The sequence below is a fragment of the Haematobia irritans genome, chromosome 4, assembly GCF_050003625.1.
Source record: "Haematobia irritans isolate KBUSLIRL chromosome 4, ASM5000362v1, whole genome shotgun sequence".
Lineage (NCBI taxonomy): Eukaryota > Metazoa > Arthropoda > Insecta > Diptera > Muscidae > Haematobia > Haematobia irritans.
The window spans coordinates 81,790,465-81,815,125 of NC_134400.1; the positions used below are offsets into that span (position 1 = coordinate 81,790,465).

The 24,661-nt window shown below is 33.4% G+C and overlaps 1 long non-coding RNA gene across 1 annotated transcript; it reads right to left on the bottom strand.

Moving 5' to 3' along the window:
• Positions 1-5,335: 5,335 nt before the first annotated feature.
• On the bottom strand, positions 5,336-6,012 carry LOC142236090 (uncharacterized). The gene is made up of 3 exons (XR_012721899.1): positions 5,898-6,012; positions 5,717-5,815; positions 5,336-5,642 (listed from the first exon to the last, which is right to left on the bottom strand). It is a non-coding gene; the product is annotated as an uncharacterized LOC142236090 (long non-coding RNA).
• Between the last annotated feature and the right edge of the window lie 18,649 nt (positions 6,013-24,661).

Consider the following 24,661-nt stretch of genomic DNA (forward strand, 5'->3'; position numbering starts at 1 on the left):
TACAACAAAGAAAAACATGAAACTTGTTAAAAAAAATAATAATAATAATTAGCAAATAATAATATACATAAAGAATATTATTTTTTAAAAGAAAACCACATTGAAAAAGAACTCTTACCTATTTATCATTAAACTATACGCTGAGGTGTAACAAACAATTTTCCAAATTCATCTGGAGTTACTCTGAAATTGAATATTTATTTTTTACATTGAATAATAAAAATTAAATTAGATAAAACAATTTCAATATACTTTCCATTTCAGCATTTTTTCCTAAATATTGAACATTCTTAATAACTTTTTTCTAAGCTACCGATCATCACTTCGCCATCGTACATCTCATCGCTAAAATATTAATAACTTTCATTTCAAAGTTTTAATAAACAAACACCAATAGATGTCTAAAAAAAACAAAATATTCCATACCTTTATATTCCCTTGTTACATACTTGCTAAAAAGATGCAACAGCCCACGCCAACGCCAACTATATAACTGAAGCATGCCAAACAAAACCAAGCAAAACCAAAACATTCCTACAACAACAAAAACACATGTGCCTTCATTGAAAACAACACCAGACAAATAAACCATTCGCCAATAATAAACACACACACAAACCACTGAAAGAACAAAAACAACCCCACGCTCAGATATACACAACATCCCCATCACTCGCTACCATTTCTCATTATTGCATTGCATGCTCTCACTCTCAAAAAAAATTCAAGTAACATCATCTTTACATTAAACATATTCCACTTTGACGAGAAAGATCTCTGTACTAGGCATTAGATCATCGCATCTGTCCACAATTTACTCTAAAAACAATACTCTTAAATGCATATCAGTATAAGAACAATGAAACGTTTAACTTAAAATTAGCAAAAACTTCATGAAATGATATCTACCCATTTTTGACGAAAATGTCTATAAATTTAATTACATGTGAACTAAAAATATTTCATTGGGAAATTTTTTACCAACAATTATTAACCATAGGAATTGTCAGTAAGAAACTGCTATCCACTTTCAAGTTCATTTTTCGTAAAAAAATATTTTCTCATATAAAAAAATCTTATGGTAAATTGCACTTATTATTTGGAAAATACTTTACATTTCACAATTAGTTTTATAGCATGACAAACGAATTTTTAACTACCAGTTAAGAATTTTTTTAAGGAAATTTCCATCGTATTTTGTAGGCCATGAACTAAACGATTGCTACTTAGAATTTGTAAAATTTCATTTCGAGTAGTTAATTTTCGTTGAAGATACGAAAAATGAACTAAAATTCTGGAAAATTCTTGTAATACATTATTGTAAAAATCTTCTTAAATTTACGTGTGTAGTGTAAACGGTATTATATGTATGAATCAGCTGTTAAGTAGTTTGAGAATAATTGTATTTTTTATCATCTGTTTAGTTATAAGTTTAGATCATATGTTATGTTTAAGGATTGTTGTTTATTTTTAAGGATAATGTTGAAAAAGAATTAAAAATTATAAATACCGTTATTTAAGTATAAAAGATGAACAATTTTCAATAAAGTGAATCATTCAAGTACTGAAAGCCTAAACCCGAATTTCTTGTTCAAATAATTATTTTGCTATGGCACCTGGTTGTGCCTGCAAAGGAAAATAAAAACCTTTATTTCTGCCCGTGGCGTTATTAAGCGCCGGCAAACCAACTAGGCAGGCATTCCAAAACAACATACACATTTCACAAATCCACAACAACACTAAATTAAAAACGACAAACATTTCACTAAAACTCTAACAAAAGAAGAACGTGGATTCGAGTATAAACATACATAAATAATTGTATAATGTATACATACATTTATTTAGGCGTGAGCAGTTTATTACTAGCATTTAACACAATTTTAAATGCACACTGAAAAAACAGTGAACCCTTTTCCATTGCAAAATTAACTAAACTGTAGTAATATTGACCATGAGTTAACCCTTAAGATTTTTTCAACTTGTCTAGTTTATAATTCTCTTAAATTTTAGTTCATCTATAACATTGTATTTTAGTTCATTTTTACAACACCATAAGATGTATATACCCCTACCAAGTTAAAAAGTCAGTATTATTTTGGTTTACTTGCTTATTTTGTGGGAAACCCGATAATAAAATTTGGTTAACAGTCTCTTTAAAATGTCGACAACTAAACTATTTTTAAATCAATCCTTCCGCAGTACAGAGAAATTAAATAATTAAAGGAACAAAAAACCGTTTTACTATTATGAAAATTTTCATACATTAAAATTAAACTTTCTTTAAGCAAAAGTACTTTATTATAAAAACTTATGATGAAAGTTCTTACTACAATGTTTGTGAATAACAATTATGACCACTTGGAACAGAGAGTAGTTGATTTGAACTCGCTGTTTGGACATTTTGGAAAAAAATGGAAGCAATAATGAAAATTGTTAAAAATTAACACCATGTAATGAAATATAATTTTTTAATTCTTCATTTTTGCTTGTAACTTACCATATTTGGGGGCATTTTATCAAATGGTGTAAGGAATTCAACTTTTCTTTGGAAAACGTATCTCATAAAATGTGTACCTGAAACAATTAGAGAAATAATGAAGTATTCTATATAAACTTATAAAACTGTGTTGTTATCGATGTGAAGGATATAATAAAATAAATATTCTAGTTGAAAGAAAGACAAAGTTTTAATATAAAACTTACCAATTCTCTACTACATTGTACGCTGAGGGGAAATATAAAAAGTTGTCCAAATTTATTTGGGTTACTCTGAAATTAAATATTTATTTTTTACATTAAATAAAATTATTAAATAGGTTTCCAAAAAATCGAATAAAAAAAAATAATAATATGCATAAAAAACCAAATATTCTGGATAACACTAGACAGTCATCATTCGTCAAAATGACGACACGTAATTTCATTTTCGATTTAAAATGGATTTTAGTCTATTGGGAAATGGTAAATTTAAGTTATACTGATTCGACCGTTTTATCAATTTTTGTTTTATACTAATTAAAGCCAAATTGACTACGAAAATAAATTCAAGTTTTGTTCACTTTTTCGCTCACGGTGAAAATTATAGCGTCTTGAAATGAGCCGTTCAAAATGACGAAGGATGACGTTAATGTACAAAAAATAATAATGACTGTCCAGGGTTAAAAGAAAGTTAAAGAGTCCTTACCAATTCACTATTAAATTACAGGCAAAGGAGTACTAAAATCTTTTCCAAATTTTTAAGGGGTTATTCTGGAATTAAATATTTTTTTTTACATTAAAAATATTACATTGGTTTCCAAAAAATTGGATTAAAGAAATATTAAAATAAGGTATTAAAAACGTGTAATTTTGATGATAAAAAAGTCACAAAAACTTAAATATTCTAGTTGAAAGAAATCTAATTTTTAAAAGAAAACTTACGAATTCTCTACTTTTTAAATTTGTTCGAATGCTCTGAAATTAAATATTGCTTTTACAACAAAGTAAAACATTAAACTGGTTTCCAAAAAAAAAAATTAATTAACAAATAATAATATACATAAAAAATATTCTTTTTAAAAGAAAGTCATACCAAAAAAATACTTACCAATTTATGTCTAAACTATACGCTGAGATATAACAAAAATTTTCCAAATTCATCTGGAATTGAATATTAATTTTTTACATTGAATAATAAAAATTTCAATACACTTTCAATTTCAACATATTTTCCTAAATATTCTTAATAATTTTTTTTCTAAACTACCGATAAAATATTAATAACTTTCATTTAAAAGGTTTAATAAACAAACACCAATATATGTCTCAAAAATCCAAAATATTCCATGCCTTTAAATTCCCTTGTTGCATACATGCTTAAAAGATGCAACAGCCCACGCCAACGCCAACTATACAACTGAAGCATGCCAAACAAAACCAAGCAAAGCCAAAACATTCCTACAACAACAAAAACACATGTGCATTTATTGAAAACAACACCTCATCCAGCCAAATATTTAAACCATCCGCGAATAACAAACACACACACAAACCACTAAATGAACAAAAATAAAAACAACCCCACGCTCATGTATACACAACATACCCAGCCCTCGCTACCATTTCTCATTAATGCATTACTCTCACTCAAACAAAACTCAAGTAACATCATCTTTACATTAATCACATTCCACTATGCCGATAAAGATCTCTGTACTATGCATTAGTTCATCGCATCTGCTGACAATTCACTCTAAGAATAATATTCGTAAAGGCACACCAGTTTATGAGTTAAAGGTTTGGGGTTCTCCGTTATTAAAAAAAACAAAAATTCTTTCTTGTTTTCTTTCTTTTTGTAGCTTTTGCTACTTTCAACTTTATTTTATTGAATCAAAAATATGACTGACATGATATCTTCACTTAAAACTATTACAAAGTTATTTGTCAATCAATAATATGTTTATTAAGCATTTCCTTTGTTTGCACCTTTATTCTTGGTATCGTGTTTCGTTAGCGAAAATGAATGAATGTGGGAATAAAAATTGCTATTGGAGACTTTTGTCTGCAATGTATATTTCTTTGGAAAAATAAATAATTTATGTTTCTGAATAATTCAAAATAAAGTTACAAACAACAGGAAACTCGTGTATGTTGCAATAATTCTTAATAATAATTATTAAATTAGAACACGGTGGGGCGATACTGTAACTCCCCTTCCGTTAGATTGAGGCTCCGACGAAATATGAAGAATTGTTGCATGTCCTTTACAAAATATAGGTACGACATTTACTAATATAATTATTATTGAGATTGTAGTGCTACTTGTAGTTATGTTAATGATTTTGTTGATCTCTTGTTTTTTATTTAGGTCTGTAAAATTGTCTTCATATTTAATTTGTTTTATATATAAATCTTCTAAATCAATTTCAGGTATTTTTTTGTTTTCTTTTATTTCATTTAAAAGGGAAGTTTCAATTACTTTTTCTTTTACGCACCGAAAAAAAGTTTACTATTTTTTATGAAAAATGAACTAACCCATAGTAAGAATGACCATGATTTGGCGCCAAAGATTTTTTTCATCTAGATAAGTTCATGATTTTCTTATAAATTAGTTCATGTATTACATCGTATTTTAGTTCATTATTACTATGCTGTGGGAAGAATATAGTTAAACTCATTCAAAATATTCCTGCTATCCGGAAAAATTAACAATTTTTTGGGAAACATGTATTAAGAAATTGGTTTGAAATAAACTGTTTGTCGGTATAATTTTCAAAAAAGTAGAGAAATTGAGGAATCAAAAGTACAAAAAGCCTGTATACAACTAAGAAATTTTTCGTACAAAACAAGTCAATTTTCTATAACCACCAGTATTTTATTTCAAAGAATTATTATTATATTACACAAAACTATGGCTTATGATATACAATAAAGGAAATATTTTTATTAGTACGTTGGACGCATTTACTTGTCGGTAGTTAGTAATTGCTTCTTCAAAAGAGTAATATTCTATGTTATTAGGACTAAACTAATTAATTTAAATGTCCATGTTTTCTATCCATATGAAAGATATATGTGGCATAAGTTGCTATATTCAATTGAATTGTCCAATTTCATCGATTTTGGCTAACTTTTGTTGGGCGGATTTGGCTTAGAGGCATCTGAAGTTATACAAAATATAAGAAAAATATTATTAATTAATTAATTCTATCGTTCATATTGATCTTTAACTTACGGTTTTCAAGAGTATTTCCTAGAGCCAATAAGGATATCAGCTTAATTAGTATTAAACAGTAAGAATATTCAAAAAATTACCATTACGAGACCTGTCTACCTGCAAGTGAAAAAAAAATTTAATAAATTGAAATTTTGGTTTTATTAAAAACGGACAAAATACCGTTTATAGAAAAACTTACCACATTGAAAAATCCATCCAGTAGATACATTATTGGAATCATATCCATGGACAAATGGGACGTTATTGAAATTATTCTCAGAATATATTTGAAATAAAAAATATTATAAAATTAGACATAATTTCCACTTGTCAGTATAGCATTTAGTATTTAAGGTGGATATTAAGTTCGAGTTTAGCGGCTAAAAGTGCAATTTCCATGAAAAGTTTTCTTTAATAATCCATTATAAAAAATAATCTTTATAAAAACTTGATTTGGGCTATTCTCCATCAAGTTATATTTAAATTTGTATCGAAGACGTATAATTTTATACTTTGCTTAGTGATTTATTTTTAATTTTAGCGGCTAAACTCGAACTTAGTACTCACCTGTAGGAATTGCTGTAACATAAAAAATATAGATTCAAAAAAATGGTTGCTTCTCAACCTGTGATCCAGATGTAGAATAAATATAAATCATCCTATTACCACTCATGTTGTATATTTTTTATGTAAATCAATTTAAAATCCGCACTAATTTTAAACTAACATATTAACAGAAATATACAGTTCCTTAATCTGTTATTTGTTTTTTATCAATAAAAAGCATTTTTGATTCCTCTAACATCACATCATTCACTTCTCAGTTTCTAAAATGTTTCGAAATAAATGTATTTTCATTAATAAACACCAATACCGCACGTACAATTTTGCAAAATTAAATCCACGTGTGCACTTCATAAATGCATCAACATAACGGAATGCAACAATAAAACTGAAAGACACAAATAGTCATAATGCGCTTTACAGACTATCAGTTATTCCGGACGACAGTGCTCGTGTCGAACATATCCCATATATTGTGCACATTATAAGTTAAGTCCGACGGCATAATCGATACTGCTGCATGTTTATGGGATCGATAACACATTTACCGATTATTTAGTCATCGCCGACAAGTCGTATCGATCCGACACACTGTAAGATTCTTTACAAACACCGACATTCCGTCCGGAATAACTGATAGTCTGTAAAGCGCATAAGGGATACATACCTGCCGTAAAGAAAAACAACTCCACACACACACACGTTCCCTTTCTGATCTTGCTATTGCAAAAAAACAACTCTCACCACAAAAGATACCAACAACACACAAGGAACATTCCATTGTCTCTACCCACCTGACCAAAGTGCCGAGAAATGGCGAATGTTCGCTAAAGCGAACATTTTTCGAAATAAATTAACGCGCACATTATTCGAGAAAAGTTCGATAATAGAAAAATTTCGAACGTTCGTTGTTTCGAAGTAATAACGAATATTTTTCGGCTTATTTGTTGGTGTTCCGCCATGTTTGTTTTTGACAAAGACAGAGATTAAAAAGTCATTTCAGTTTAAGAAATTGTTAAGTGCGCGTGAAGTGTCTTAGCGAATCTAAAAGAGGTAAGTAATTTATTTATATAAGTTAGTTTATTTTAAAACAAAACTATCATTTCGAGTGCTTGACTACGACTGAAACTTTATTAATGATATTAAGCTTATAAATTAACAATTTCACTTACGTTAACATTTCTTTTTTAATTCTATTTGGCAATAAGAAAACATGAGCTTATTAATAATTCACTTACGTTAACATTTCTTTTTGAATTCTATTTGGCAATAAGAAAACATGAGCTTATTAACAATTTCACTTACGCTAACATTTCTTTTTTAAGTTCTATTTAACAAAATGCCAATAAGTGAGAATGGTTTATGTTGCAATATGAGAAGTGACTTAAATGTCATTTACCTTTTGTGAATGGTTTATGTTGCAATATGAGAAGTGACTTATTTGAATGTCATTTACCTTTTGTTCAATAAATTGACTGAATGCAATGTTTGCAAAAGTTAAAAGAATAAAATTGTTGTTAACTCTTCCCCCTTTAGATTGATTGTCCACAATCAAAAGTATGGTATCTGAGTAATTTTTGCAATTGGATAATTGTTGGAATCATTTTGACTGAGAGTTACATTCTGTGATGGTCGTGAAGTGTCTACATTGATTCTAGTAGATATCTGATCTTTCTTATAATTACGTTTCCTATTTAGACAGATCAATAATATCATGATAATCGCAGAGATCACTAAAATGTAATTTATGACATAATTTAGTCTATTTTCGATATTCAAAAGTTCTATGGCCTCTGTATTATTAGCATTCATTTCTCTTATTAATTCCAATGTAAGAGTCTCCTCTACATACGGGTTTCCTACTATTGGTTGCACGATGGCAGGTAATGGATTAGAAAAGGAGATTTCTGAAAATGAGAAAGTTTTACCATTTACTCTCAACGTTTCGTTGTGGAATTTAATAAGGTAAGTACCTTTAAGGTCATATGATTCTTGACCCACTAAAATTGTACCGTTAAATTTGTTTAGTAGAAGAGTGCCGGGAATAATTTCTTCTATAGTATCAATATGGAGATTATTTACCATGGAACAATTTGAGGGTTTACTGCGTATAAGCCTAGGGATACATTCAGAATCACTAATATCTTCTATGTTGTTGTCTTTGCATATGGTCAATTCATTGAAGTTTTGGCATTTATTCTTAATACCGAACGTTTTTTTATCGCAAATCAGGATTTCGTCAAATTCGATCTTAATGGCAATTTTGTTGGTTTTTACAGGTTTTATTCTTATTTTATTACATGATTCATTATAGGTTGTAGGAATATTTATAATATAAATTAAAGAGTTAACATTAGAGGCTATTCTTATCTCGCCGAAATCAAGAGATTCTTCGATATTTAAATAAGTTATATTTTCTTTATCAGCTAAGGTTTTGATCATATCCATTTCATATTTGGATAATATGAACGAATTAATGACCCCTGCCTTTGCCCAATCTATAGCGTATTTTAGGTTTGAAATTTCGGTTTTAATAATTTGTAATTTGTATTTTAATTGGTCTATTAGAGAATTTTTTATTTCTTCGTTTTTTACTGATTTAAGTATTTTATTTGTTTGTGAAGTTAATTCATTTAATTTTTCTAACGACATTCTATTGATTATAACCTGTCTATTGTTATTTTGTAATATATTATTCATTTTTTGTTCAATGATTTCAAAATCAGCATGATCTGGATTACCTGCGATCCATTTCCATGCTGATCCAATAAAATCCAAGGATCTCTTGTTTCTCGGTTTTAAGTTACTAATATGTATCTGTAGTTGTTCTATATCATAGGAAAGGAAGGGATAAAGGGAATGGGAATTGCTCACATTTGAGTAGATGATGGTCTGTATATCGTTGACTACCTTTTCATATTTATCAATATCAACAACATGCACTAGTTTCACCGTGCCAGACTGAATTCTAGCAGATCCAGTATCGATAGCTACCACTCGTGAATTGGTGTAATCTAGTATCTTCACTTCGCTATAAGCAAAAGATGATAACGCAATGAACCAAATTATAGCTGATTTCATCTTGGGGGTAGATCTTCCTTTATGTAGATTTGATCCTTTTGCGTTTTCAATCTGGTGACACGGTTTCCCTTTTTGTTCTTGGCCGGTATTCAGTTCACTATTAATTGCTTTAGTATCCTTTTTTACTATTTTAGTGTTTAGTTTAAGAGTTTGCATAAATGAATTACCAGTTCACTATTTTTTATTGCTTTAGTGTCCTTTTTTACTGTTTTAATGTTTAGTTTAAGAGTTTGCACTAATGATACACTTCTTGAGTGTTACTTTTCTCACTACTTTAGTGATTTTTTTTTTAAGTGATACACTTAAGTGTCTTTGAATATTTTTTATCTTAAAGATTTTTCACTATTTTAGTGTTCTTGTTATTTAAAAATGATACACTACTTGAGTGTCTTTTAATATTTTTTATCTTAAAGATTTTTCACTATTTTAGTGTTCTTTTTATTTAAAATCATACACTACTTGGGTGTCTTTTAATATTTTTTATCTTAAAGATTTTTCACTATTTTAGTGTTCTTTTTATTTAAAATGATGCACTACTTGAGTGTCTTTTAAATATTTTGTTGGGCGCCAGTTAGTTTATTTTAAAATAAAACTATCATTTCGAGTGCTTGACTACGACTTAAACTTTATTAATGATATTAAGCTTATAAATTAACAATTTCACTTACGTTAACATTTCTTTTTGAATTCTATTTGGCAATAAGAAAACATGAGCTTGTTAACAATTTCACTTACGTTAACATTTCTTTTTGAATTCTATTTGGCAATAAGAAAACATGAGCTTATTAACAATTTCACTTACGCTAACATTTCTTTTTTAAGTTCTATTTAACAAAATGCCAATAAGTGAGAATGGTTTATGTTGCAATATGAGAAGTGACCTATTTGAATGTCATTTACCTTTTGTTCAATAAATTGACTGAATGCAATGTTTGCAAAAGTTAAAAGAATAAAATTGTTGTTAACTTATATCTTTTAAAAAATACCAATTTTCTTTCTTGTTTAATTTGCAGATGTATCCAGGAAAATGTTACTCATTGGTTAATATCCTTTTCAATGGCATAGCCACTACCGGTTTAATAAGAAATTACGCGCAATGAAGTCAATGCAGTGCCTTAAATCACTTTAAATATATATTCCTAAATGTAAATATTTTAAGTATTTTGTTCGCAACAATAATATCTATATTATTTTGTATTATAATTAGGTTAGGTTAGGTTAGGTTAAAGTGGCAGCCCGATTAAGATTCAGGCTCACTTAGACTATTCAGTCCATTGTGATACCACATTAACTAAAAGTACCTATTACATATGGGCACTTCTAGTTTTAACCGCTGAACCTTCCTGATTATTTTTCTTTGTTGAACCAACCAGATTGTTCCAAAAACATTAGCAGACTGCTTAAGTTAACGTTTTCCAGATCCGCCAGTAATCTGAAGCTATATGCTCCTAAAAGTTGCTTGCGCTTTACACAAAATGCAGGACACTCACACAAGAGGTGTTTAATTGATTCTTTTTCCTCCGCATCATGACAGATCATACAATAGTCATTATACTTCGCGCCAATAGTTTTTGCAAAATCTCCTATCAGGCAGCGACCCGTTATAGCAGATATCAGGAGTGATATCTGACGTCTCGAGAACATTAGCATATCTAGTGTGCGGTTTAAGTTGAAATGGGGCCATATTTGCTTGGTGTCGTTACAACCCTTGCAATTCTCCCATCGAACATTTGCCATCCTAACAGCCTTCTCACGCAGCATGAGCTTGCAGGTAGCTAGGGGCATACCAACAAATTCCAGTTCCCCTGGAATATGTAAGGTAGTCCCTAGCCTTGCCAACTCATCCGCTTCGCAGTTCCCCGGTATGTTCCTATGGCCAGGCACCCATATTAGGTGAATATTGTACTGCTCAGCCATCTCATTGAGAGATTTGCGGCAGTCGATGGCCGTTTTCGAGTTGAGGAACACAGAGTCCAAGGATTTTATTGCAGGTTGACTGTCTGAGTATATATTAATGCCAATATTTGTTGGAACATTACTTCTCAGCCACTTCGCCACCTCTCTTATTGCTAATATTTCTGCCTGAAAAACACTACAGTGATTAGGTAATCTTTTCGCTATTCGAATTTCCAGATCTTTAGAATATACTCCGAACCCCACTTGTCCATTCAATTTGGAGCCATCAGTATAGAAATCTATATATCCTTTATTCCCCGGGGTCTGTGTACACCACGCCTCACTGTTGGGAATTAGAGTTTCAAACTTTTTGTCGAAAAGTGGTTTTGCCAGGGTATAATCCACTACGTTAGGCACATCTGGCATTATTTTGAGGACCGAACTATGACCGTACATTTTTTCCGACCACAGCGATAGCTCGCGCAACCGCACAGCCGTTGTTGCAGCTGACTGTTTGGCCAAAATGTCTAAAGGCAATAGATGTAGCATGACATTAAGGGAGTCTGTTCCTGTCTTACTAAATGCGCCTGAGATACATAAGCTCGCCATACGCTGAACTTTATCTAAACAAGTCGGTTTCTGAAGTGCCGGTCACCAGACTACAACACAATATAGCATTATAGGTCTAACTACTGCAGTGTATAGCCAATGCACAATTTTTGGTTTTAGTCCCCACTTTTTCCCTATTGCCTTTTTGCACGAGTACAAAGCTACCGTGGCTTTTCTCGCCCTCTCTTCAATATTAAGCCTAAAATTCAGCTTCCTGTCCAAAATAACGCCAAGGTATTTTGCACACTCACCAAAGGGAATTTCAGTACCCCCTAAGGAATAGGGCCTAACCGTGGGAGTTTTACGATCTTTGCAGTACATGACTAGTTCTGTCTTTGCTGGATTTACACCAAGACCATTATCTTTCGCCCATTTCTCAGTCATCCGGAGAGCTCTCTGTATAATATCTCTGATTGTGGATGGGAATTTTCCCCTGACTGCTAGCGCCACATCATCTGCGTATGCCACCACTTTTATCCTTTCTTTTTCTAGGGAAACCAGAAGGTTGTTTATAGCAACATTCCAAAGAAGAGGTGATAGAACTCCTCCTTGGGGAGTGCCTCTGTTCACATACCTTTGTATGTTTGCTGAAATACGTCTCTTTATTAGAAGTTCGTCTAACAGCCTAAGTATACCTGGATCAACATTCAGAGTTGTCAGTCCATTTAATATCGAGCTCGGATGGACATTATTGAACGCCCCTTCGATGTCTAGAAACGCCACGATTGTGTATTCTTTGACAGATAGTGAGCTTTCAATAAAGCTGACTAGTTCATGCAATGCGGTCTCAGTAGACCTGCCCTTCGAGTATGCATGCTGTCGTTTCGAGAGCAAACTTGAATCCACGCTAGTTCTAAGATACATGTCTATCATCCTCTCCAGGGTCTTAAGTAGGAATGAGGATAAGCTGATTGGTCGGAAATCCTTCGCACTCGAGTGAGAGGCTTTTCCTGCTTTAGGTATGAAGACGACTTTTGTTTCCCTCCACTTTTCTGGAATATATGCTAAGTTTACACATCGTTTATATATCACCGTCAACCAGGGGATAACTCTTTCAGCCACTGCCTGTAACTCCGCCGGAGTAATTCCATCAGGTCCGGGGGATTTGAATGGTCCAAAGCTATTTAAAGCCCATTTTATTCTAGATTCCGACACAATTTCCTCGATAGGAAATGATCGCTGAGCCTCTGTTACACCGCCGGAACATGGTTCAACCGTCTGATTTCCAGGGAAGTGTGTGTCCAAAAGTACCTCCAACGTCTCCTCACTGGACGTTGTCCAATTTCCCTCCGATGTTTTAATGAAACCCGGAGCGGAGTTGGTGGATGCTAGAACCTTCCGTAGTCTGGAAGCCTCGGACGTATTCTCAATACTGCTGCAGTAAGCATTCCAAGAGTTATGCTGAGCCTTTCTCAGTTCTCGCTTGTATCCTCTCAGATTCTTCTTGTAAGCGTCCCAGTCCTCCGGGGCTCTGGTGGACTTTGCTTTGTTAAAGAGCTTCCTGCAGGATTTCCTCATATTACTTAACTCTGTAGTCCACCATGGCGGCCAATTTTTTCCCCTTGGCTCTCCCTTAGGGCAAGCAGCTTTCAGTGACATGTTGAAGGCCTTAGTAATCCGCTCCACTGCGTGCTCGATATCTTGCACAGTGCCCATATTTGTCTCTGGCATTTCCGGTATCATCAAATTGAACGATTCCCTATACCTCTTCCAATCAGCTTTCCTAATATTTGGCCAATCTGAAACTGATCTGAGAAGTTATGTTCCCTCAAAACTTGCCACTCAGATATCTTATCATTCAGTTCCGGAGAGGTCAACGTTACGTCCAAAACCTCTTGTCTGTTCCTGGTGACGAAGGTTGGTGCATCTCCCTTATTGCAAACTACCAGGTTAGTACGCAAAATAAACTCTATTAGCGACTCTCCCCTTGCATTAGTATCACTACTTCCCCAAATACTATGATGTGCATTTGCATCGCATCCCATAATGAGTTTTGTCTTTGTTTTTAGTGACTCCTCAACTAAGGTCTTAACGGCACAGGGTGGCATCTCCCTATCATGTCCCATGTAGACCGAAGATACCCAATATTTGCATGTGGATATCTCTAGACTGGCTACGACAGTGTCTGCATTGCTCAATGAAGGAAGCAGAAACAAGTTTAGTTCGTTTTTAGCAATTATACATGCTCGATTTATATCGGTACCGGTATTATGCAAAAGTTTGAAACCCGGAGTGCTTAATTCACAGATCTTGTTCTTATATATGTATGGTTCTTGAATAAGAACTATATCTATGTCTCCTTTCATCAGGAGAACTTTTAAGGCAGCACAAGCGGCCTTACAATGGTGAAGATTTATCTGGAGGAACCGTAGAACCATCCAAATTTTCAACCACCGTCACATCAGCCGCTTCTATTGAGTCATCAAGGGCTTCCTCTTCACAGATCTCGGTGTCTCTCGCAACAATCCGCGGTTCAGTTTTGGTGAGGCTTGAGCCTGTAGAAACTTCCCGCATATGATTTTCGCCATAGTCTGCAGGTTTTATGTCTCCTTCGGCTTCGCTAGGAGATTTTTCCACTGCTGACTCTACCGGAGGCTTGTCCGTTTCGGAATCCTTTGGCTGATCGCTTTTGTATACCTTCATATGGATATCATGAAAGCCATAACTTACGCGTCCTTGGGTCTGGGCTAGATGTGGCAGCGACTCTATGTTTAATATAAACACCGCATGTCGTCTTGGTCCATCCACCTCATCCAAACGACCAACCTTCCAATCGGCGGTTGGAAGATCTGGGTTACATTCTTTTAGTCTCTCTAGTATTGACTCAGGATCAGGAGGGTTTGCCGGTATCCATGCATGTGCTCTAGGTTTAGCCGGTATGTCTTTTTTATCGACTAACTCCAAAGCGGCTCCTTCCCAAACTTCACCAATTAGCATCAATGCAGCTTTAAAGCAATCCATAGACCTCTGGTCTGCAAAAGCTATTAACTTATATCGTCCTTGATACCATCCAGCATCTTGCCGTCGAGGACTTGGTCCGGGAAACTTTTTTCGCACCTCTGAGTAGACACCAGACATCGCGTTCTCAATTTCCCCCCATTTTTGCCTTGGAATCATACCGTCCAATGCTCCTTTATTAATAATAGCCATCACAAGGCTGTCTTTTGCAACTGAGGCAAACGATCTTTGATCCCGTTTAGAGGATGGCAGCTCATCCGGTGATCGTTCCCTTTTTCCAGCTTCAAGAATTCCTTGAGCCCATTTTAAGGAATCGCTTTGCTTAGCCGACAACGTGCTTGGGTCGACTGATCCTAATTTCTTTAGGATAAACAAAGCATTTCTTCGTTCCTTGAATCTCTTTCGAGAGGGATTGCCTCCTTTTGATGTCGTCACCTTAGAAAAGGTTCGACTTGCCAAAGTGTCACCGCCAGTCGACCCGTCTACAGGTCGACTAATTGGGCCTGACTCTTGGTCGATGCCCAAATTTATAACTTCAGTCGTTACCCGTCCACTGGGCCCTGAAGTTAGCAACCCAGTGGATGGCTTTGAATTTCGCTGCATGGTGGTTTATTATTTCCACCACACGTGAAATTCGTAATAAGTACTTATTACGATGAAATACTCCGCTATTAAAAAAACACGTCCGTTCAGTTCGACGGTTGAAGAACAATTATAATTATCTATATTGTGTTGTAATAAAATAAAAACAAACTTGAAAATTTTCTTTTACTACGCAACTTATAATGGGAATAAAACAGTATAGAAAACCTTAGAAAGCCGAACGATATCGAATACGAAAACGAATTCGAAATAGATTCGTTAACGATCAATTATAGATATCGCGAAACTTTCTTTAACGAATCACTAGCAAGCCTTCGAAAACGAAGAGTTTGCTGGCAGTAACAGCACGACAGATGAACGTTTTTCGAAATTTTTTCGAAAGATTTTTATATTGCCCATGTATTTTTATAATAGAATCAACGATGCATTAACTACTGTGTTGGAAATTTATTTAAGGAAAAATCCTTCCCATTTCGTAGTTAGTGAACTAAAAATTATTTACTGAATTTTTATAAGTTTTGCTTTAGCTAAGTTAATTTTCGTTGTGGTTACGAAAAATGAACTATATTAAAGTAAATTTGTTGAACTATGTGGAAGTCAAAATGGTCCTTAAATTTACAAGACACTTTTGTGCGACTAATTTTTCATTTTCGAACGTTAAATTTCCAACATTGATTTTACAATTTTCAAATTTGATTAAAAAATAGTGACTTATACTTGAATTGTTTCTATCATAAATACAATTAGTTGTAAAGTTACTATAGAAGAAGAAGATGATTACCCCTTCTTTAATTTCCTTTATTTCAGTGTTTTTATTATCTTTAAGTGTGCAACTTGCTGTTTCATTTTTGGAAATACTTAAAATACATTGATCATTAATATTTTTTAGATTCTTATATAAACTAGATATATTTGGTAAATATATATTTTGATTTTCGTCAATTAAGACTTTGTTTTCTCTTAAAAATAAAGATTTATTCATTTTATTGGGTATTGGTTCAAAAATTATTTGTGTAAAGGATATATTGGAAAATTGGGGAATGGAAAGGATACTGATTATTTGGGTTTTTTCAAAGGAAACGGAAACTTTTGTCTTAGTATATTTTCCAAAGTCATTTACTATTTCAATTTCTTGTTCATCTAGTAAATCTGTCGGTATTATTCCTAGTTTACTAGTATAACCGTCGCAATGTCATCAATATGAGTCTTCAGTAAATTTATGTCATTATCAATCTGGAAAATATGTCTTAGGAAAGTTACTTCGTCTTCTAGTGTAGATATTTTATTCTCGATTTCATTCCGAAATTTATTAATATATGTTTTTACTATATGCTGTTATCTATTGATAGGAGTTGTGACATTTTTAATTTGTACAGAAAGTATTTTACTTATACGCGTTATATTTCCTATTTCAATTGAGTTAGTATCAGTAATCGTTGTTAGGTTTTTAAGAATTGATCTGATTTCCTGTTCGTCATCACTGTCCATATTTCCTGTTATGTATTTTAGTCCTGTACCTAATCCATTTATTAACCCTCGTCTGATTCTAAAATTTGGTGACTGATTGTCTAATTTTATTTTCAAAAGATTAAAATTATTTAGCGTTGTATCAAGCAACGGCATTAAATCTGATATTGAACCATGTAATGAATTAATATTGTTCTCAATAATTTCAATAGTATTGTAGTAGTGTGTTAGGTTTATTAAATGGTAAATTCACCAGTAATGATCAACGATCCTTATGTCACTTTCCCTTATTGGGATGTAGCCATCATTATCCGTTAGGTCTTGTATTTCCATTAATTGAGTTTTAGTAGTATTCACCATTGAAATGAGCAGTAATATGAATATTTGTAGTTTCACCTAGAAAAGATAGTATAGTTAAGTTATGTTGACGCTTGATTTTCCTCAGTATTCTGAAGTTTCTTTTTATATGAGATTTATAGTATTTAAAATTCCTATCTCTTATTATATGGTCGTCGTCTAATTGGGATACTACTACTTTTCGGAATTTGGAATGATTTTTTTCTCCTCGCTCATCTTTTAAATATATTGGTCCTGTTTGGATATCTACGTTCTCACGTGTTTCATTCAATTTATTAATGATCTTTTCTTTTGTTTTTACAATTTTTTCTTTAATCAAGGGATACTCATCTTGGCTTACTGTTCCGTTTTTAAAATCTATTGGTTTTTTACAAGTTGTCGAATGTATTGTATTATTATAATACATTACTATTCTATACATTTTCTCTTCAACACTTTCTGTATCTCTGTTAGGGTCATGTTTCAAAATTCGGATATGTTCATTGATTGTATTATGGAGTCTTTCGACATCTGCGTTTGAGGTATGGTTATTATTAGAGGTATAGTGTACTTCTATATCTTGTTCTCTTAAAAATTCTCGAAGAGGCAATGCTTTGAATCCTAATTCATTATCCATAATAAATTTTTTTATACTTCCGACTGTTGAAAGATATTGGGTAAGTGCCTTCTTAAATTCGATCCAAGATCTATCTTTGATTCTTATAGCTTGAGCATGTTTTGAGAATCAGGTGTTTCTGTAATTTTGTATTGTTCTTTTATCGGTTTTCTGTCATATTTTTCTTTGTTACATATGTCACAATTGTTAATAAATTGTGTTATACGTAGCTTTAGTTGTGGGTGGTAAAATTCGAATTTTAGTTCCGCAAAATTTTCATTAATTCCTCTATGATTATTTTTTCTATGTTCTTTTTCTATAATTTCTGTTAGCTCATTTTCATCTGTTACACCTTTAAGAAGATATTTACAGCGTATGATTTTGAAATCTTTATTCTCAGCAAAATATTTGTCAAAACCATCAGTCCATTGAAAACAGACTCATCGTTTACGAAAATTGCATTAGTTTTATCTGGGTTAAAATGATTTTTTAAAAGAGTTATTAGTGTGTTCTCATCAAAGGTTTTAGCATAAATTGTCTTTTTGTTATTCTTGAAAATCTATTCATTTTTTATCTTCAGTGATCCTGACACTGTCTTTTGTATTACAATTTGTTCGATAGAAATTGATTGGATTATTTGTTTCAGAAATAATATTGAGTAAGACTTCTTCTCTTTCTTCTTCATTGAAATTGATTTCTACTCTGGATAGTGCGTCTGCATTACCGTTCATAATACCTTTCTTATATTGTACATCAAAATCGTACTCTTGTAAACTAAGTCTCCATCTAATTAGTCTTGAATTTGGTTCCTTCATAGAAAATAACCAAACTAAAGGTCTGTGATCCGTCTCGATTATAAATCGTCTTCCGAATAGGTATGGTCTAAAGTACTTTGTTGACCACACTATAGCAAGAAGTTCCTTCTCTATCGTACTGTAATTCTGTTCTGAGCCATTTAGACCTCGACTTGCATAACAAATAGGATGGCCATTCTGGGATAGAACAGCTCCTAAAGCAAAATTGCTTGCATCGGTTTGAAGAACGAATTTTTGATTAAAATTTGGATATACTAAAACGGGAGGGTTTGTAAGAAGTCTTTTAAGAGATTCAAATGCTTCTTTATATTCTATATTCTCAACGTCGATAACGGAGTCCTTTTCAGATATCTAGTCATTGGCTTGGCTATGTTAGAATAATCTTTCATAAACTTGCGGTAATAACCGGATAATCCAAGAAATTGTTTTATTTCTTTTTGAGTCTTTGGCAAAGGGAATTTTTGTACGCATATTATTTTATCAGGATTTGGTCTGATACCTTCTTCGGATACTACGTGTCCAAGAAAGTTTGTCTCCCTTTTCATGAATTCGCTTTTATCTAACTGAACTTTCAAATTGACTTCTTTAAGACTGCGAAATATTTTTATGATTGATTCTATGTGTTCTAAGAGAGAGGTCGAGAATATAATTATATCGTCTAAATAAACTAAACAAATTTTATTGATTAAATCGCCCAAGACATTATTCATTAAACGCTGGAAAGTGGCCGGAGCTGTTTTCAGTCCGAATGGCATACGAAGAAATTCGTAATGACCGCCTTCCACATTAAATGCAGTCTTTGGAATATCCTTTTCGTGGATTTCGATTTGGTGGAATCCTTTCGCCAAATCGAGTGTTGTCAAGTACTGACAGCGTCCTAATTTCTCTAGGATTTCATCAATGTTTGGGATTGGATATTTGTCATCTATGGTTATCTCATTGATTTTTCTATAATCTACGACAAGTCTCCATTTAGTTTTACCACTAGCATCCATCCTTTTTGGGACTATCCAGACTGGTGCAGAATAAGGCGAATGACTAGGTCTTATTATTTGTTTATCTAACATTTCTTTTATTTGTTTTTTGACTTCTTCTTTATGTATATAAGGATATCTATATGTTTTTGCTGCAATAGGTATATTATTAACTTTCCTTATTTCATGCTTGATTGCATTAGTAAAAGTAAGATCACTATCTTCAGTATAGAATATGTCTTTATATTTTTTAATAATTGGTATAAGTTTCTTGTGCTCATCTTCGTTTAAGTGATCTAACATAATTAGTTCCGTTATAGGTTTTTCAAGTTTTTCAGATGTTACTTCATATGTTCCTTGTGTTTCTAGCATAACTCTTTGTGGTAAATTTCCATTTACTTTAACTAGAGCATTAATTTTATAATTTTTGGCTTCATATACACCTTCCATAATTTCGATATTCTTATCGCTTAAGATGGTTTGTGGGTTGTATATTAGACCCTTTTCCTGTTCTACTGGTAACATGATTTCATGTAATCCCTTTTCTTCGAAATAATATTCAATACCATCGTTGGTATATCGAATAGGAATTTCAGTTTCTTCAATTTTTCTAATTTTTTATCTGTAATAGTACCGAATTCTTTAAAAACTGGTACTGCTACTTTTTCCGAAATTGTAATTGTGTGTTGTAAAGTCTTTAATTTTGCCACATCGCAGGGAATTTTCCATCTAGGATCACAAATTCCAGGATTGATTATGGAGTGCGTTGCTCCTGTATCAATGATGAATTTTAAACGTCCTAGCTTTGTTTTTACCATTATATATGGTAGGTTTCCATTGAGGCTGTCGGCTGAAAATTTTGGGCATGATTCTGGTTGTTTTGTTCAGGATCTAGAGGTTGGTTGTAGTTTTGTCTATTGTATCCGTTATATTAGGTTAGGTTAGGTTAAAGTGGCAGCCCGATTAAGATTCAGGCTCACTTAGACTATTCAGTCCATTGTGATACCACATTAACTAAAAGTACCTATTACATATGGGCACTTCTAGTTTTAACCGCTGAACCTTCTTGATTATTTTTCTTTGTTGAACCAACCAGATTGTTCCAAAAATATTAGCAGACTGCTTAAGTTAACGTTTTCCAGATCCGCCAGTAATCTGAAGCTATATGCTCCTAAAAGTTGCTTGCGCTTTACACAAAATGCAGGACACTCACACAAGAGGTGTTTAATTGATTCTTTTTCCTCCGCATCATGACAGCTCATACAATAGTCATTATACTTCGCGCCAATAGTTTTTGCAAAATCTCCTATCAGGCAACGACCCGTTATAGCAGATATCAGGAGTGATATCTGACGTCTCGAGAACATTAGCATATCTAGTGTGCGGTTTAAGTTGAAATGGGGCCATATTTGCTTGGTGTCGTTACAACCCTTGCAATTCTCCCATCGAACATTTGCCATCATAACAGCCTTCTCACGCAGCATGAGCTTGCAGGTAGCTAGGGGCATACCAACAAATTCTAGTTCCCCTGGAATATGTAAGGTAGTCCCTAGCCTTGCCAACTCATCCGCTTCGCAGTTCCCCGGTATGTTCCTATGGCCAGGCACCCATATTAGGTGAATATTGTACTGCTCAGCCATCTCATTGAGAGATTTGCGGCAATCGATGGCCGTTTTCGAGTTGAGGAACACAGAGTCCAAGGATTTTATTGCAGGTTGACTGTCTGAGTATATATTAATGCCCACATTTTTTGGAACATTACTTCTCAGCCAATTCGCCACCTCTTTTATTGCTAATATTTCAGCCTGAAAAACACTACAGTGATCAGGTAATCTTTTCGCTATTCGAAGTTCCAGATCTTTAGAATATACTCCGAAACCCACTTGGCCATCCAATTTGGAGCCATCAGTGTAGAAATCTATATATCTTTTATTCCCCGGGGTCCGTGTACACCACGCCTCACTGTTGGGAATTAGAGTCTCAAACTTTTTGTCGAAAAGTGGACTCGCCAAAGTGTAATCCACTACGTTAGGCACATCTGGCATTATTTTGAGTACCGAACTGTGACCGTAACTTTTTTCCGACCACAGCGATAGCTCGCGCAACCGCACAGCCGTTGTTGCAGCTGACTGTTTGGCCAAAATGTCTAAAGGCAATAGATGCAGTATGACATTAAGGGAGTTTGTTCCTGTCTTGCTGAATGCACCTGAGATACACAAGCACGCCATACGCTGAACTTTGTCTAAACTTGTCGGCTGGTGAAGTGCCGGCCACCAGACTACAACACCATATAGCATTATAGGTCTAACCACTGCCGTGTATAGCCAATGTACAATTTTTGGTTTTATTTTTCCCTATTGCCTTTTTGCAATTTTTCCCTATTGCCTTTTTGCACGAGTATAAAGCTACCGAAAACGAGTGAAGTTTTTACCGGGAGTGGTTGTCCTTTTGTTTGGTCCCGTATTTGTCTACGGCAAATGCGATATACGGCCTGAATCATTTTTAAAGACATCATCAGGTGAAGGAGTTTAAGTGTACCGAGCCGAGAATATTGGAGTAAAGTATCTGCGGTTGTTAAATTCGACACAAAATCAATTATAAAAGTCACAAACTTTCACAGAAGTTTTTTGGTTGGCTGTTTTTTTTTTCGTGAAAGAAAAAACTCAATTTCTAAGAGAATTATAAATGTTTACAAAATATAAAACAGCTGTGTTTATCCCTTTCTGACAAATAAGGGTTTTTGTGGTTGCCATATCGAATATTTTGGCACGTTAAGCCGTAGTGCGTCAAAATTCTCAGAAGAAGAGGAAGCAGAACAATCTAAACAGAAAATCTGTCCGTTATAATTGCAAACATTTGAACTTCCCCCTAAAAGTATGTCAAACACTCCAGTAAATGCACCAGTGGTTAAATGCAACACAGTGGGTCGTATTGAACAAAATGTGAAACGGAGAATAATGGAAATCTCACCAGAAAATTCTTCTTCGGTAGGGAATATGACAACTGTAGAGCTAATGAAAATGATGCAAGAATCAATGTCCAAAATATTAGATGAGAAATTAGAAAATTTAGCTACCAAATCAGATATCATGGCTATTAAAAATAATATTGAAGTTGTTCAAGAGGATATTAAGAGGCTAACGGATGAAAACCAGCAATTGAAAGCAGAAATTCAAAAGCTCAAAGGCGAGAAAAAGAGGATGACAAACGTCTGCAGAAAGTGGAAGACATATTGGGAAGAGCCAAACTAATTGTTAGAGGGTTACCCAAACAAAAATCAATGTTTGGAGCCATAAAGTCTCTTTTTCGGCATAATTTAAAAATGAGTATAGAACCCGAAATAGAGAGATTGCATAAAATCCAAGAATCCAATGACAAGATGACTATTTTAGTAGAGCTGACGTCGACAAAAATGGTGGCAGAAATTTTGAAAAGAACTAAGTACCTAGCGGGCTCGGATATATACATTGAGAAGGACTTAAGTGGCGCACGTCTTGAAAGAAAGAAGATTATGCTATTGCTAAAACGAGAGCTTCAAAAAATCAACAAAAGTAAAAGGATTGGTGTAAGAGGGGAGCAGTTAGTTGTAGAGGGAAAATCTCTTTATTGGAACTCGCAAAACGAGCTGAAGCACGGTCATTCTAGTGGACTTGAGGTGCTAAAGGAGTATTATGGAGAAGCTATACATACAGTAAATATAAATTATGAGCATTTGGCCAGTATTTTATTTGCAAAAAACTAAGAAAAACAAACAAATTTACAAATAATAATATTAATAATAAGAGCGAAACAAATTGTAATATTATTAATGAAAAGATCAACCAAGGAGAAGACGCAGAACAAGAAGAATATTTTTTAAGAATTGTTTCATACAATGTTCATGGTCTAGGGAGCAAAAATCTTTACCAAACCTTTTATGAATATTTGAACAGTTTTGATATCTTTTTACTATCGGAAACTCATGTCGAACAGAAAAATCAAGCAGATTATGGAAAAAAATTTAAAGATTACAATATTTATTGGAAAGCAGCATCTAGAAACAGTAGCAGAGGAAGAGGTATAGGTGGTCAATTATATGGCGTCAAAAAGGAATTAGAAGAAATAGGTTTCAAACATTCAATTACACATCGAGGAACTCAGGATATACTCCAATGTGAGTTTACTACATATAAATTTGAAATTCTTCCAACATATTTAAGGGGAGCAAATTGGATTGACGATTTCGAGACATTAAAAGCTGCTGTTGATATCAACGATCGGCCAAAAATTATTATTGGAGATCTCAACATTCGTATTGGTGAAGAACAAGAAATTCCTGAAGAAATAATAGGAAACTATTCTGGAATCAGAAAGTCTGAAGACAAAATAGTTAACTCGAATGGAAGAAAATTCATTGAGTTTTGTAATGATAATGGTTTGGTAGTGCTAAATGGGAGAATACAGGGAGACGTAAATGGAAAATTTACGTTTGCAAATACTAATGGCAATTCTGTAATAGACTTAACTGTCGCCTCAATGCATATGATGAAATATATATACAGCTTCGAAGTGGAAGACAAAATCTGGTCAGATCATTTTCCTATAGTGCTTACGCTAAAAGTCCCTTCTGAAACTCACAACAAAGACAAAAGAATTGGCCTATTGCCAAAACTGAAATGGAAAAATACAAATAAAAATGCTTACCAAAACTCACTAAATATGGGTTTAACTAATTTGCCTGTAAATCCATGTCTTGGAGACATTATTAAATGTATACAAGATTCATGCCCGATAAGTGTAGCAAGAAATGCCTGTTACAAAAGTAAATGGTTCGACAAAGAGTGTTTGAAAGAAAGAGAAAAAACTATGAAAAGGTTAAAATCCTTCCGAAAATCAGGTAGAATAGCTGACAGATCAATGTATATTGAACAAAAAGTTTTATACGGAAGGCTATGTAGACAGAAAAAAGTCGACTATTACAAGATAATTGAGCAGAGGTTAGATACGGTTTCGGATAGCAAAGCATGGTGGAAATTGGCCAATGAAATTAGACAAACTGAAGCTT